Source organism: Macrobrachium rosenbergii, chromosome 11 (genome assembly GCF_040412425.1).
Source record: "Macrobrachium rosenbergii isolate ZJJX-2024 chromosome 11, ASM4041242v1, whole genome shotgun sequence".
Taxonomy (NCBI): domain Eukaryota; kingdom Metazoa; phylum Arthropoda; class Malacostraca; order Decapoda; family Palaemonidae; genus Macrobrachium; species Macrobrachium rosenbergii.
In genome coordinates, this window is record NC_089751.1 from 14,632,654 (window position 1) to 14,649,102 (window position 16,449).

General features: G+C 35.5%; 1 protein-coding gene across 1 annotated transcript in view; it reads right to left on the minus strand.

The window, feature by feature from the left end:
* Np (Notopleural) overlaps positions 1-16,449 on the minus strand; it is a 107,491-nt gene that overhangs the window by 78,159 nt on the left and 12,883 nt on the right. The window lies entirely within an intron of this gene.

Consider the following 16,449-nt stretch of genomic DNA (forward strand, 5'->3'; position numbering starts at 1 on the left):
CATTCCGCAATCGTCCGGCATAGCCAGAACTGCTGCACGAAAATCATTCCCAGACAAGCATTCTTAATTAGAACAATTGCTTATTAGAGGTATTTGGGTCAGTGTTGTATCATGTTGTTACAGGTAACGGTGATTGCTTTGCTTAATGGTTCTCTCTCTCTCTCTCTCTCTCTCTCTCTCTCTCTCTCTCTCTCTCTCTCTCTCTCTCTCTCTCTCTCTCTCTCTCTCTCTCTCTCGTGGGAAACACTTATCCATCTGTCAATCTGCATGATGATACGTGGTTTGTTCAAAAACAACAACAACAACAACAACAACAATAATAATAATAATAATAATAATAATAATAATAATAATAATAATAATAATAATAATAATAAGTCATTCTGCATTCCATTTACATAGCCTAGTACTACATTCTTGATAAACAATTTTTACTGTATTCAAGATTTTAATCATACTAATTGCTTATACATATACATATACATATACATATACATATACATATACATATACATATACATATACATATACATATACATACTGTATATATATTCATATATGTGTGTGTGTATTGTATGCAACGTATATCATGATATCAAAACAGCAACTTTTGGCTGGTGAAGAGGTATTGGCTAGTGCTAATTTTCAGTTTTCTTTCCAACATAAGTCTGTGTCCACCGTGTGGTTATTTCTGAAAATATTTTGTATGAGCTTGAATATAAGTTCTGCGGCTGTATATCCTGAATTTAGAAAACCATGTTTTAATTTTAAATATATATCCAGCTCTGCCTTGTTTTCTCTGTTCTGAACTATGGAAATGCAGAGCATGTTTTTCCATTTTTATCTATTAATCTGTTTTAATGAGACACTTTTTCAAACAGTCTTCCATTTCATTTTATTTGCGTCTTCGACGGAAGGTCAGCTTCTTATTACTGTTAATTAATGTTAAAATTGCCCGTTTTCAAAAACGAAGCTCAGGGTTTCCAGTTATCGTCCAATTCTCCTATATTAAGAAAGTTCCTTTTCTTGTCTTAGGGCCTCTTCAATTCCTTTCTTTCTGTACCTATCCTTCATCCACACTCCCTCACAGCCTACAAGTTTTTCAAACTGGGAATCATTAACCCATTATATTCCTCTGAATAGCAGACTATAAATTGTAGACTTGATTTGAAAAGCTGTCATTCCATTTTCAGCATTTTGAAACATCTTCAAATACCCTTAACCACCAGCGTTGTCGTTAATATTCCTGGAGTGCAATGGTTACACCGATTTTTATAAATTTGCTGCTAGCATTGTTCATTAAACCCTCGCCGATGTTAATTAAATTTTTGCACATGTTCGAAAGTTCAACATATCAACCGTATGTGGCTCTCTGTCGTGCCGAAGTGCAATGATGTACTAACTTATTCCTAAATTTTTATTGGTATTATGTTTCCTTACCTAAAGTCACTGCCAGGCGACATTACTGTAGATAAGGTTGTAAAAGTAATATATAAAATTCATTGCCTTTGAATAAATGCTCCCCACAATATATATCGCCATCGGCACTTTATATAATCTTATATACTGCAGCAGAGCATTTTGGACTTTAAAAAAAAAGGGACTTCTTTGATTCCTAATGAAACTCGCAAACTGCTTATACAGTACTTCCGTTTAACTATTTCTATTTAGTGTTCTCCGTTCTTTCCATTATTTGGCTTTATTATAGCATACATACCTTTATACTAAACATTTTTAATTGTGTCATATTACCTTTGAACTTCTGTTAATAAACTGCCCAATGCACCATGCACCTCAGATTGACCCTTCCCCTGCTATTTCAGTCTTTCCTTTGTTCAAGGTAAGGACCATTATTCTCTGCCACTCTTGAGGAACGTTTGAGTTAGTCATGCACGTAACACGCAACTCGTTTTCAGTACAATCTTCTGTGTCTTCTTGTTTTTTCACTTGTTTTTTTTTTTTGGTTTTTGTATGTTTACAAATACCTTTTTCACCCTCATATAAATACTAACTAGTAGAGAATTTTATGTTATATTTTCATAATAAAAGAAAAAAAAACTAGTTCTAAGACCCTCAACCCCACTTTTCCTCCCTCATTGTTATAACATGCCTCCAGAATCGACTCATGTCTCATATTTGCAGTTCGCTATATAAGTTCTGATGTACTCTGACGTATCTGTTACCAAACATCGGAGGGGAGGGGGCTGTGTGAGAAAACTTCATCCCGTGCTTCTAGGCTAGTTGCTACACTACTTCCAGTCTTGAGGGTCATCAACCCAGACAGGTGTCATGAAATCCTTACCCTTTGTCCTCGTCACTTCATGCACGTTGGCTTCGAGTTGCCGAGTATCATTCTTGCTTCTCTTCAGTGTCCGTCTGCCTTCGCTATCAGCTTTGTTTTGTGGCTTTGTACGTTGCCAGGAAATCTTAGTACGCCGTCTAATCCTTCGGGCCAGCCCTAGGAGAGCTGTTAATCAGCTCAGTGGTCTGGTAAAACTAAGGTATACGTACTTTAGTATCCAAATGAAATCAGCTAAGTCCCCTCCTTAATCATTTATTATCAAGCTGTGGTCATCAAAACAGAACTGTTACTAAACATTTCCTTGTTGCTCACTTCCACATAAACCACATGAACTGGAAGGCGCTTAAATAAGAATGCTTATATCGTATGGAGTATAAAAAATCTTTGAGGCACCAGCTGCATTGTCGTAAAATGTTAGGAAACCTAAATGAGAAGAATTGTTCATTGAAGTCTTATAGTTTAATGTTTATGGGTATAATTGCATGAGTGTAGATTTAAACGTTATTGCTTTACTGATTTTATTCCTTCAGCAGCAATATTCTGTTCTCATAAAAAATGCCTCACATATTCCTCAGGCCTTCTGTCGATGCTATCTGTATAGGGTGTAAAAATTTCCGCTGAACCTGTGCTGAAAGTCATGTAATCTATCAGTCACTGTCAACAATTAAATCCCACAAATGATATTGTTTTTATAAACTCAGTGAAATAAAAGAAAATAAATATAGCAAATGAGTGGCGTCATGCTACAATCGAAATGGGAAAGATATCATCACTACAGGAATGAAATTTGCTGTTGTTGCTTATATGATTATTTTGTACGAGGCAAAAAAAAAAAAAAAGAGGAAGGAAGGATTTCCTGTCATTCATCTCTTCAGTAATTCCCTTCTAAATATATTCTTCTCAGTCAATCTGGGGCCATTGTTACCCTATTTATAACATTGTCTATTCCTCCACGAAACTTAACATTAATATTCATCAGCGTACCCTTCCCCTGCTTCACATATTGCCCCAGATACATCTGGAATTCCATAACCCGCCCCCGCCCTCTCTCTAGCATAGCTCTTCTGCGTTATTAAGGAAACTTCGCCGTTATGTCAAACAATCGTATAATTCAACAGAGGCTATTAGATCGTTGCGCCTTGTGTCCCAATTCTTGTTTCTCGTTCTTGTAAACCACTGCGTAATGAACAGGCATTTTCCCTCGATACTGTCTGCTTTTCACGTATAATTACGAAACGATGCATTGCCCATGGTCTTGCGTCTTCCAGGATACTTCTGGAAGCTCTCATCTTAATTGCACTGGTTTATTGCTTGTTTTGCCCCAGAAGGTGCTGGCTAATTGCTACAGTACAAATCTCCCAAAATAGTTCTTCTTCACTTTTGATCATAAATATTGTCAGTTACTGCATCCAGTCGTCTATGCGATGTCATCATAATGACTGTCCTCATTACTTACTGCCTTCGCCCCAATTCTTTCCAAGTCCTTGGGTAATCTATACTCTCTGCCTTTTCCTTATATCATTCGATATCTTTTCTCATTCCAATATTCTGATATATATATATATATATATATATATATATATATATATATATATATATATATATATATATATATATATATATATATATATATATAGGCCTACACCGTCATTTTCATTTCCTGGAATCACCATTTCTATTATAATGGTTACGCAGTACGAAACAATGCGCGCTGTAAGTGGAATTCTTTTCAAGACGTGTTTGTTTTTCTAATTTTAAATTTATGGAATGTTTAGAATAAGAGGGAGAAAAGTCTGATTATTTTTTTTAAATAAACGTTATTTTTACCTTTAATTGTCATTTGTTAATATTTTCTGTTTCGGGACTTAGTTAGCTTCCAAGACAATAACTTCCTCGTATTTCTCCGGCTATTAACAAGTAAGAAGTCAGCATGAACCCACGCATGAACACGGACTTACTCATTTGTCTATTTCTGCAAGAAAGCATATTTTTGTAAATGATAATTTTGGTCTAATAACAAGTATTACAGCTGTAATTATTGCACCATGAATCAGTTTGAATGATATTCATCCCGATAAACTAAAAAACTAAGTTTCTCCATAAATGAAATAGACAATAATTAACAGACTGACCATGCAACCAATTGTAAAGGTAGAAAATTCATCTGCATTCATATTTAGGAAATAATTGGAAAATTAAACGAGAATAAATGATGATTTTGTTTGCAAATCTTGTAGAGCAATAAATCCGTAACTCCTCTCTTTGCAATTTTCTAAATGAATGTTTAATACTATTTACCAACCGTCCACTCAAAAACATTATTCCTTCAAAGTGTGGAAGCCAATTGAGCTTAAATTTCTTAGCTATCTTAGACTGACATTAATGGGGCTGCTTTGGTTAAAACCAGCTTTTATTGACGTAACATTTTTTTTTTTTTTTACGTTTAGGGGTCGGTAACTGATCTGATAATTTCAAGACTTGAATAGTGCTGACAAAAATAGTTTAATTAAAACCAAAAATGGATATTGCTGATAAAGAGTTTGGAAAATTTTCAAGGGATTCATCTACTCGTTGTTCCAAGACACTTGCATAACAAAATAAAGTAACACACACACACACATATATATATATATATATATATATATATATATATATATATATATATATATATATATATATGTGTGTATGTATGTATGTATGCACATACATATACATATACATATATATATATATATATATATATATATATATATATATATATATATATATATATATATATATATATATATATTATGTGAATGAATTTTATCACATTACCGTGATTCATATACAAGCATTAAGCTACAAACGTCCTTTAATATCCAATTCGCTCTACATCGGAAATAATATATTTTCATATACAGTATGTTACTTGAAGGGGAATTTTTTAGTTGATAATAAGTTCGTCGTGTCGTGGGCTCGAACCACGAAAGACAAGAACTCAGGACTGCAGTGACGCCTTAAACGAATTTTCACCGAAAGGTGTTATCCTTCCGGTTCTTAGCAAATGGTACAGGGAGTTGCAACCCGCATGAAAAACTCCACCTCGGCTACCACTATTCACCGTCGACCAGCCGAGGTCAGCGAGGACCCAGTGGGTTTTAACGGAGCCCGGCCTCTATCACTCAACTTTCTTCGGAAAGCTATTTAATTTATTAAACAATAAAGGGTTTCATATATATATATATATATATATATATATATATATATATATATTCATATTCATATACATATACATACACACATGTAAGTATGTATGTCTGTGTGGATGTGGTGTGTGTGTGTGTCTGTCATTGTGTGTGTGTCACATATATATATATATATATATATATATATATATATATATATATATATATATATATATATATATAGAGAGAGAGAGAGAGAGAGAGAGAGAGAGAGAGAGAGAGAGAGAGAGAGAGAGAGAGAATTCTTAATATCTTGACATTAAATGCTACATGCTATTCGTCAGAAATCTGGACATTATTGCCCCCGTAAAGAAGAGTGAAGAATATTTCGAAATTGTTTATGGAAGGATTGGAAAATATTCCACTCGCTTCTCTTAATACCTTTCTTGATTGTGCAGTAAATCAAGCTCAATTTATCCAATAACTGATTAAACCCTCACTGGCCTTTACCATCTCATGATCTTATTTTAGTCTTGATCACCATTCCTTTGGGGTGGTAAACAAGGCCACTGCACCTCTATTTACTTAGCTGGTATGAAGATTCCCTAGATTGCCTAGTTTGGTGAAAGTTTATTCTGGTCTACAGCTTCTTTCCTTGTGCATATACGGTTTCCTCAACTGCTACCTACTATCATTTCTGTCGGAGGGGAGCCCAGTAAGAAACATTTCATTCTCTTTTATTCAAATCTTACTAAACTATTTCTGACAACCGGAAATGTTTGGGGGCTTCCCGAGCTGTGTTACCTGGTTCCTCTTGTGCAACTGAGCGCCATATGCTCAGATGGCCATTCTTCTATTGTGTATATGGTAAGAATTTCAGTTTTTTTAAATTTTTATTTTCATAGAAGTTTACCTCTCTGGTAAATTGCATTCTTTAAAATCATCATAAATTAGTTCGTCGTTGGATGAGTCGGTAGAGTTGTCGGCTAGCACTCTGCTAGGCCCGAGTTCGAGTCTCCGGCCAGCCAGTGAAGAATTAGAGGAATGTATTTCTGGTGATAGAAATTCATTTCTCGCTATAATGTGGTTCGGATTCCACAATATGCTGTAGGTCCCGTTGCTAGGTAACCAGTTGGTTCTTAGCCACGTAAAATAAGTCTGATCCTTCGGGCCAGCCGTAGGAGAGCTGTTAATCAGCTCAGTGGTCTGGTTAAACTAAGGTAAACTTTTTTTCAGTTCTACGATCTTAGGCAATATTTCTTTATCAACTGCACCTCTTTCTTATTCCTAAGATCTTCTGATGTTTGCCTGTGATTCCCTCCCTTGTCTCAGCTATCTTTCTTTTTCGTTCTTCCTACTTTTTTGATGTTCATGTTTTTTTCCCCATTTTATCATCTATTCAAATCATTTAAGTGGTAACCCATGTTTTGTTATGGCGAATGGGGAGAGAGTGTTCGTTCCATTAATAACAAATATTTTCTTGAGAAGTTAATTTTGTCCGTTATACTGAGTCTTCTCCGCAGGCCACCACTTACCAAGGCTGCTGTTCTCTTGTTACTCTCATTCCTCCATCTTCACGAGCTCTCCTAGCACAAGCTCTCTTACCGTCTTTCAGTTTTTCCTTTTGTTAATTTTGAGTTATATATTTTCCATTACTACCCAGATATACCATTGAATTTTTCCTTACCTTTCTGTACCTTTTTCTGACCATGACTTTGGTATGTTTCTTGGTCTCCTGGTGTTTCCAACGTCAGCCCTCAAACTTTGAGATTATAAATCAATCTTCGTTTGAAACTATCATTGAGATACAGTAAAAAATTAACTTTTATATAATTAGCCATCTAGAGTCTTTAGTGCGAAGGTTCATTATCAGCAATTGTCTCTACATGATATGAGAGAGAGAGAGAGAGAGAGAGAGAGAGAGAGAGAGAGAGAGAGAGAGAGAAAGTATGTCTTAGTTTAACCAGACCACTGAGCTGATTAACAGCTCTCCTAGGGCTGGCCCGAAGGATTAGACTTATTTTACGTGGCTAAGAACCAATTGGTTACCTAGCAACGGGACCTACAGCTTGTTGTGGAATCCGAACCACATTATAGCGAGACATGAATTTCTATCACCAGAAATAAATTCCTCTAATTCCTCATCAGCCGGCCGGAGACTCGAACTCGGGCCTAGCGAGTACTAGCCGACAACTCTACGGACTCTCCCAACTAGGAACGAGAGAGAGAGAGAGAGAGAGAGAGAGAGAGAGAGAGAGAGAGTAATTTTTTGTATTAATAAGTTCTAATAAATTATGGAAATCAGGATTATCAAACGTTATCTTTAGTTTCTTCGTAAAACTTATTAAATGGCATCCGATCATTTGACAACTCATCAGTCAAGCTTCCAACCACTCCTCCCCCACTATCACCATTCCATTCAGCGTCATTTCCCATGTCATCCAAGTCCTCCTATATCTCGAAATCTTTTGGTTCGCTGGTCCCCATCATTTACTCCACCCATCTTCATCTGCCTCCCATCCCAGCTGCAAGTGCCTTGTCTTCACGTTTCTTTGTGCCACCCTTTCACGCTAAGCTAACTTTTTCTTCCACACGCCCTTGTACGCTTTTAATAATCACTCTCACTTTTTCTTTTGCCGTTTTCGTATCTGCCAGAGTCACTCACACAACCAGTAGTGGGGAGGATAACTGATAAGTTCTTTTAGGTGGTGATGTAGACCGGAAAATTGCAATGAATACTCTACATGGATCACTAAAAGAATTTACGTACATTTTTATCGTTCTGCATTTTGGGTAAGATCCACTTCCGACGGTGAAATGAAAAAGTAACGTATTCTACGGTGTAGGTTTGTTTTTTTTTGACCATCTTCCAGAAAATATTTTGCTTTATTTCAACAATTGAAACAATTTCAACAGTTAAAGTATCAATGAAAGTCACAAAACATATCCTTATACAGTTGACTTTTCACCTATTTTGAAATGAACTATCTATGTGCTTGCTTAAAAGACAAGGTCACTCAGAGAATCATTCCTATTTACTTGGACTTAAAACTGCTCCAGCAGAAATTTCAGAAACACGTTCAGGTGTTTTCCTGTCTGAAATCCCGATCTACTACATTCTTCTTTTCACGTCGGATACTTTGATGAGAATATGAACAAAAGTTAAGTATACCTTAGTTTTACCAGACCGCTGAGCTGATTAACAGCTCTCCCAGGGCTGGCCCGAAGGATTAGACTTATTTTACGTGGCTAAGATCAACATAACTGGCATTGGACTGGTGCACACAGCATGCAGTATTACTCTGCGAGAGTTCGGTGGCCTACAAGGTACTGTGCCAGAAAAAGGAAGAAAAGAATAAGGCAATTAAAAAGTCTCTTGACCTGAAATCTTTAGAACTACTTGACTTCTATTACCGGCAGACAAAGTCCCATGCTGATCATATCCCAATAAACTTTCATGAAGAACCACTAGGTATTGTTAAGTCAGAACACCTCCAGATCTTTTGACTGTTGTTGAGACTAAGTGTTAATTGAATTACAAGGAAACCTATAACAGACCAATTTTTGCCAAATTACTTCAGCTCTATAATTGACTGTGAGACTGAAGCAGAATTTCTAAAGCATGCTGAAAAACTCCCCGAAATGGAAATCAGTCTTATGGATTACCACTATTGATTTTGGGCCAGCATGAAGGCATACCCCTTGAACAAGAAAGAGCGAAAGAGGTAAATGAAACGAATCATCTTGACTGATATGTTTCATTTCAACTCTGACAGTGTGAAAATAATTTGGAGAAAGGTGCGTATATTGGGATTTCTCATTTTCTATAAGTTAGCCTCATCACACTGGGTAGCTTTAAAAATTCTTACTGTAAAACATTGTGTCAGGTCAGTTCCCTGCCTTAAGGTTGTAAGCAGAAGCCCTTGAAAGACTACTTCTGGACCATTATATTTCAAGGAGAAGTGAGTTAAAGATACTTTGCTTCATTACCTGAAGAATTTTATGGAAAACTTGGAGATCTCTTCAGCAACCTAATCCAGACATATTCAATGCAATTATAGAAAATAAAAGCCTACATGAACACCTTATCAACTTCATTCACTGGGCCCAAACTAAGCATGAGATAAAAGATTTGTTTTTCTCATATGGAAGTCACAGCTGTGATAAATGCCTGGCACCTTTTGTTCTTTTCATGTCAAAACTGGGACCTCCAACTTAGAAGCAATACAACTGCAGTTCATAGCAGTCAGTGGAGAATTTTCATTCCTCGTAAGTAACCAGTCAACTGTTGACAGGGTGATGGACACGGCAATTTTATGGCATGTAATAAAAAAAAAAAGAAATGGAGGAACTGGTCTGCTTGGGCTACTCAGAAATTAAAATGCATATTAATGATTGGTCAGAACTATACCTAAATGGACCCAATACGCTATTGCTACTTCCCATATGGATGGCATGAATATAAATGAAAATAGTGGTTCAAAGTATAGGAACATAACAAAAGACACAGTGAAGAAAAGTAAGAAATGTAATCTAAAAATTATGGATTTGTTCGGTTAAATGTCAAATCTTTCGGCACTAAGATAATGACTAGACGGTTGTTTTGTCCTCAGTGGCTGTTGTGTCAAAAGATATTGTTGCAGATACTGTAAAGACTAAAGGAGTAGGCTAAAGCGATGCAAAGAATGCAAGCCAACCATTTGGAAACAAGAAGAACTGTCTTCCTCTTAGTTAAATCTCTGAAGTTGAAGTCCAGTGATTACATCACAGGAAGGCTAAAGTTATACTGAAGAATTAAAGGATTTTTTTTTGTCACTTCAGAGAGCAGTCAAACAGGGCATTACAATGGCTGGTACTCTGAGACAGGAGACAAAACTAGATCTGAGTGACTGGGTGGCATTTCTTTTGAAAGGTCAGGCTTCAAGAACATTTTTTTGGTGAAAATGAACAAATCCATATTGCTACTGCGTAAGGTGTGTGATGTCACAGGCTGTGTTGCACCTTCATCGCCGAACGACGCACTGCCAGTCTACAACGGTGATGCGTGCTTTTATCACCAGATAAGTTTCTTGTAACTTTGGACAGATATGTCAGAAAATATTCAACATCTTTTCCTCAGGTGATATCGTTTTCAAAAAAGATTCCAAACACAAATGTTCGTGAAATACTTGGAATGGTGGATGTCATGGTGCAATTGAGAAACTGATAGTTGGTGGTGCAGTAGCAAAAAGACACCTTATAATATGGAATAACTGTTTAGCAATGATACAACAAACGACTGGTTTATATCTTGCTAGCTAAGTGGCGTTCTGGTGGTTATGTTCCTACTATACAGGCGAGGGAGATTACATTCATAGTCAGAGGAGTTGCCTATATTCTGCCTTCTGGATATAGATGCAACACCTTGAGGGACAGAAGTTACAAATATATGTAAATGCCACAAGGAAGCAGACATCAAAAATGTGCTTTTAGCCAAGTATGCAGAAAGCAAAGGTAACAAATGCAACCAGATACTGACATATTAAACATCCTGCTGCCCTACGCGAAATATTGGCAGAACGTTATCATCCTGATTTTAAGAAGGTAATGGCAACAGAAACAACTTTTTAACATCACACCGCAAGCATTCATTAGTTTAATTACAACCAGAGCACGAGAATTCTGAGCACAAACGAGCTCCCCCTTATCCGAATGACCAAACTTTGAAAGCTTTCACCTATGCAATATATGTAAATCATCATCTGACTGATGTCAGAACTGTTTTCTTCATGAAACTGAACAACCTGTGTGGCAGATTTGATATCCGGGCATCACAGATTCAGACCAGCACAGCTGGAGATTAGACACTGGTTTATTCCAGCCATTCTGTCTCGAAGGAGATTAAGTTCTAGACCGCGTAACTGAAATGTAAGAAGGTGGCCGCGATGATACCACCGTTACTAGTAAAGATGAAGGCGACAAGTCCCAAACAGATCTCGTGGATAGTGCTGAACGACGAACGACTTTCTGTGATTGAAGTATGTATATAGTTACTCTGTCATCAGCACAGAGTAGTCTCATTTGTCATGACTGAAAAATGTAATGACCACAAGCATCTTTCGGAAAATTGGAGTTACACACTAGTATATTACAAAATACAATTCTGATGTGGTTTATGCAGTGAGTGTAATGCCTAGTATAGCATTTTAAAAAAAATCTTGTAATGGACATTTCTATGGTATGTACTGTGGACACTCAAATTTGACTGAATTCTAGAGGACACGATGTTATCATAACCACCGAAAGGAAATAAAACCGGACAAAGTGGAAATTCTGATAACTTATGGTTACCTTTATATCAGTGGCCTGAACACCAATCTCATTCTAGATATTTTACGGTTAATTTTCAATTTCATGCTTCAGTTTCAGAAAATGTGTGGCAAGTTTAGTGTTTTTTTTTTTTTTGTGGGATGGTGGTGGTGGAAAATGTTTATTTATAAATTGTGACACTAATTTCTCTCACTGGAAACCTTTATTTTGCTGCGTCACCTTGACTGAGATATCACAAATTAACTGGTGAGAAAATTGCTATCTCCGCACATTGTAAAAAAAAAAAAATCATGATAAATCAACTCAAAAACCAGGACACAAAAAGAAAAATTCGACCATACCTAAATAAATAGGAAAATTCATAAGGGAACCTGTAATTTGCCTGAAGTGATGCTTGTCCGTTTACGACCCAAGGAAAATATTATTGCGTTTAAGAGTCATTTTCAGCGACGTGCTAAGTATTGTCATTGCCAACGGTAACCTAATCAGTATTGCTGTCTGTTCATTCATAATTTAGTTAGACAGTAGTTATTTATGGTTATTTCGAGGAATGATGATTATGACAAAGCATGACTAATTAAAGTGACCTTAATAATTGAAATTTCATTAAGATGCCAAAGTAACGTAAAGTACAGGGTTCAAAATATCTGAGTAACTTTTTTTCCTGGCCTGTCTTCGAAATCATTGGCGCAGAAAAAGTTTATATATATGTATATATATATATATATATATATATATATATATATATATATATATATATATATATATATATATAAAAGGATATGATTTCCGGTCTTCTCTCCTTCACTGTTTATTATTAAACTTAAACTTATGAGAATCTTGAGTAATGTTAATATATATACTGTATATATATATATATATATATATATATATATATATATATATATATATATATATATATATATATATATATATATGTATATATATATATGTATATACATATATATGTATATATGTATATATACATATGTATATATATACATATATATATGTATATATATATATATATATATATATATATATATATATATATATATATATATATATATATATATTGTAAAAGAGGGTGGAAAAGACAAAGATGGGAGGAGCGAATAGTTGTGCGATGTCTTCTTACTACCCGTTAAAGTTACACCTGGAATTGCGGAGGAGGTGCCAAACCGTATTTTATCTGTTCTTTTCTGTTAGCGATAGGCAACAACTTTTGCAGCTACTGACATCACCTCTATAAGCGTTATAGATTTATTCAGTGATATACAAGCTGAACAGCAGCCTGTTTACGTTATTTACGCTAAAATTATTATGTGAAATAACTAGCACTGGCCACTGAACAAAGGACAAAATCTCCGTTAGGTCTGTGGTATAATGAGCGCAGTCAACGATTGAGCAGTTCAAAGCCCTTCTTTGACACTTATCATCAACTGTTGCCATTAGCGATGGCAGGCGGCGAAGAAATCGCTTCCTTTATGCTTGGTGGATGCTTTATAATGTTATACGTAATTTTCCAGACATCGCCGATTCAAGTTTGCGCGGGTCTGCGGTTCTGCGCATGCTTACGGAAATTGTTGTCGGTAAATTTTCAGTCATTTTCCAAAGTTCATTACTTTCCCAGAGAGATTTTTTCTCTGCATGTGTTACTGCTGGCTTTTTTGCTGGCTTTTTTTAATACTGAACAAATAACGCAGAGTTGTGTAAAGGAAAATGTTCTAAAATACTCCAAGCAAAATAAATACTTTGCTTTTAAGGTAACGGGACAGAGACAGGAAGCAGATTAGATCAAGCCCAAAGAATATAAGATTAAAATGACTTACATTTATTGATAAAACTGAATATTTAATCTAAAGATTCCAGAGGCAGTATCTGTGTTTATTTGAGAACCTTTAAGTAAATATATGTTTTAATTAAGATAATAGGTGGTGAGTAGTGAAATAATGAGGAGTTTTACTTTCCACGTATTTGATAATAGCATGAATAAAATGGAAGTGACTTTCATTTGAATAATCGCAGCACTTTCTATGCAGTTTTACGACTAAAATGAGGTGCACCGCTCTACCAGAGTTATAATTATGGCGAAAAAACGGGAGATTCAAGACTCGGGATTGGGGTGAATGTATCTGGATTTTAAAATGAAGGTATGGTGAGACACAAAATGCCATTTGAACATCAAAGAAGCTTTGCCGTTAGAAAGATAAGAGGCTAATGCCTGCAGCATAATAGTGAATAGCACTCTTTCTGAAAAGGTTTTGCTTGCAACGGATGAAACTATTGTCAAGGCAAGCGAATTAGAATTGAGAAGACTTTTGCACAAGTGTTCAGTGATAAACTGCAATTACTGCGACACTTTCTTCCTACCCTCCACTCTTAGTGTTAATGCGGGTGACGAACATGATAATAATAGTAACAAGGATGTTATGTTATTAATATCAGTTATCTCTGCAGCGTTTTTAATGAGGCAACAAGAAGAAAGGAGTTGCATTTTGAGTGGTTCATATTCATAGTCAACACCACATAACATTTTCCAAACGAAGAATAATGGTGAATTTGCAAAGCAATGGAATAGATCTAGGAGACTTTTCAAGGCTGTTCTAATCCAGAGCGGCGTACATATTTCTAAGCAAAAACTCCAGCTGCATAGGCTCTGAGAATTACTAATACCAGATGCATGATTCTATTGAAGATTCCAATCCAGGTTGAAATATTGGTTCCCCAGTGTTATCTTACAACTTTTGCCTTCGCTGCTTCTAGAACTAGAAAAAAAAAGTATTTTCGGAGAAATGGGATAGAGAGCAAATAGATGCAATGATAATGCATAGCAATATAGTAGATGACAAATTCGTTTGTAATTAATAATTATACATCCTTCTAATATTCGCTGATTAAGAATTAATTCTTAAGGTAGAGTCATTACGACTTGTTACAACGCAAACAGGATATAAAGCGCTTCTTTTTTAAGAGAGTTGAGCTCTCTGTGTCATGGCTATGTAAATAAAAATATTGAAATAAACGTCCTATGACTTCGACCTCGAACATTACTAGTGGAACGCGACTTCAGAGAGTTCGAGCATGCAAGCCCGAGGTCTACCTTGCAACCTCGACCAGTTGAAGGAACTATATTTTCGTTCTGCCTGTCGGTGTGCGTAGCTCATGTTAACGAACTTGGACTCCTTGCGTTTCCTGGGTGGCTAAATGTAACCGTCGTGTCTCATGTCTCTGGTAAATGCAGATGGTGTGAGCGATAAGTAAAAAAAAAAATAAATACAGATGCCACTGAACCACGAAATGGTTCCTTGTTTTGTATCATTATTACGACAATGGACTGGACTAATTATATATAATTTTATGCGAACCATTAATTTGAATTTATCTTAATTCACAAATACTTCAATCTTTTAAGGCGTCATTAATATCCATATTTATTCTTTTCAGTTGACTCCCCTCAATCTTCATCCACTAAAAATGCAAGTAAGCTGATTAACTGCAACTAAATCCTATTACGTTGCTTAACAGCTAAGTTGCTTTTAAATACATACGCCGCTGGGAATTATGGACATATTCCATTCATATGGGCCTTTTATTCTCGGGACAGTGGTCCAGTATTTCAGTAATATATTTTGTAGTTAACTAGATCATTATATAGTTGTCATCAATGGCAAGACAATAAAAAAAATGTGAAATAACTATTGATAGTGGATATGCCACTGTGACGTCATCGGGAAGTAATATATATATATTTTGAAATACTTCGAGATTACTAAAAAAAATTAATGAAACCGTGATTTCATTTAAGATTTTATTTTTCCGTCGTGATGTTTATCCTGCAAACAATCAAATTTTGAAGGGTTTTCATTAAATGGTCTTGAACGTGGTGATTTATTGTACCAAAACACTGGAATTAATTTATGACAGCTGTGATGTCCTGTTTTCTGAAGAGATCTGAGGGGTAAGGGAGGCATATTATACCGAAAATTGGGTTGTGAGGTCATTGGTAGAAGTTATAATCAACTCAGCTGCATTTCAAATGAATTAAAAAGAAGTACTCTTTTGGTCACGTTAGGTGTTCTTAGTATAAAATAGCAGATCATACTGCGGAAGCATGACTTTTAAATATATATATATATATATATATATATATATATATATATATATATATATATATATTGTATATATATATATGTATATATATACATGTATATATATTTATATATACATTATATATATATATATATATATATATATATATATATATATATATATATATATATATATATACTCATACAAAATACCCCAGTTAGGGAGGGCTGGAGTCAGGAAGAGCAACAGTCCGTTAAACAATTGCCAAAATAAGTTGCGAAATGAGCTGTTGAAAAGGCCATGTTACAAGGTGAGAATGCAGATCTAATATGATATCTCAAAGCAGCTTCGTTTGGTGTTACTATGTCTATTCATTCGGGTTCATTGAATTTTATCATGATTTCATGGAATTTTTTATATACTGATGTGCTGGCAAGATTTTGCAACCCATTTTACTTTCTTCACTGACACCGCAGTGTGCCCTTTGCTACTTGGGAAACGGTGGAATCAGGTGATCGAATACCTATCTCTAGGTATTTACTTTGGGTCCGCCATCGATTTGTCTATTTTAAGGATGGC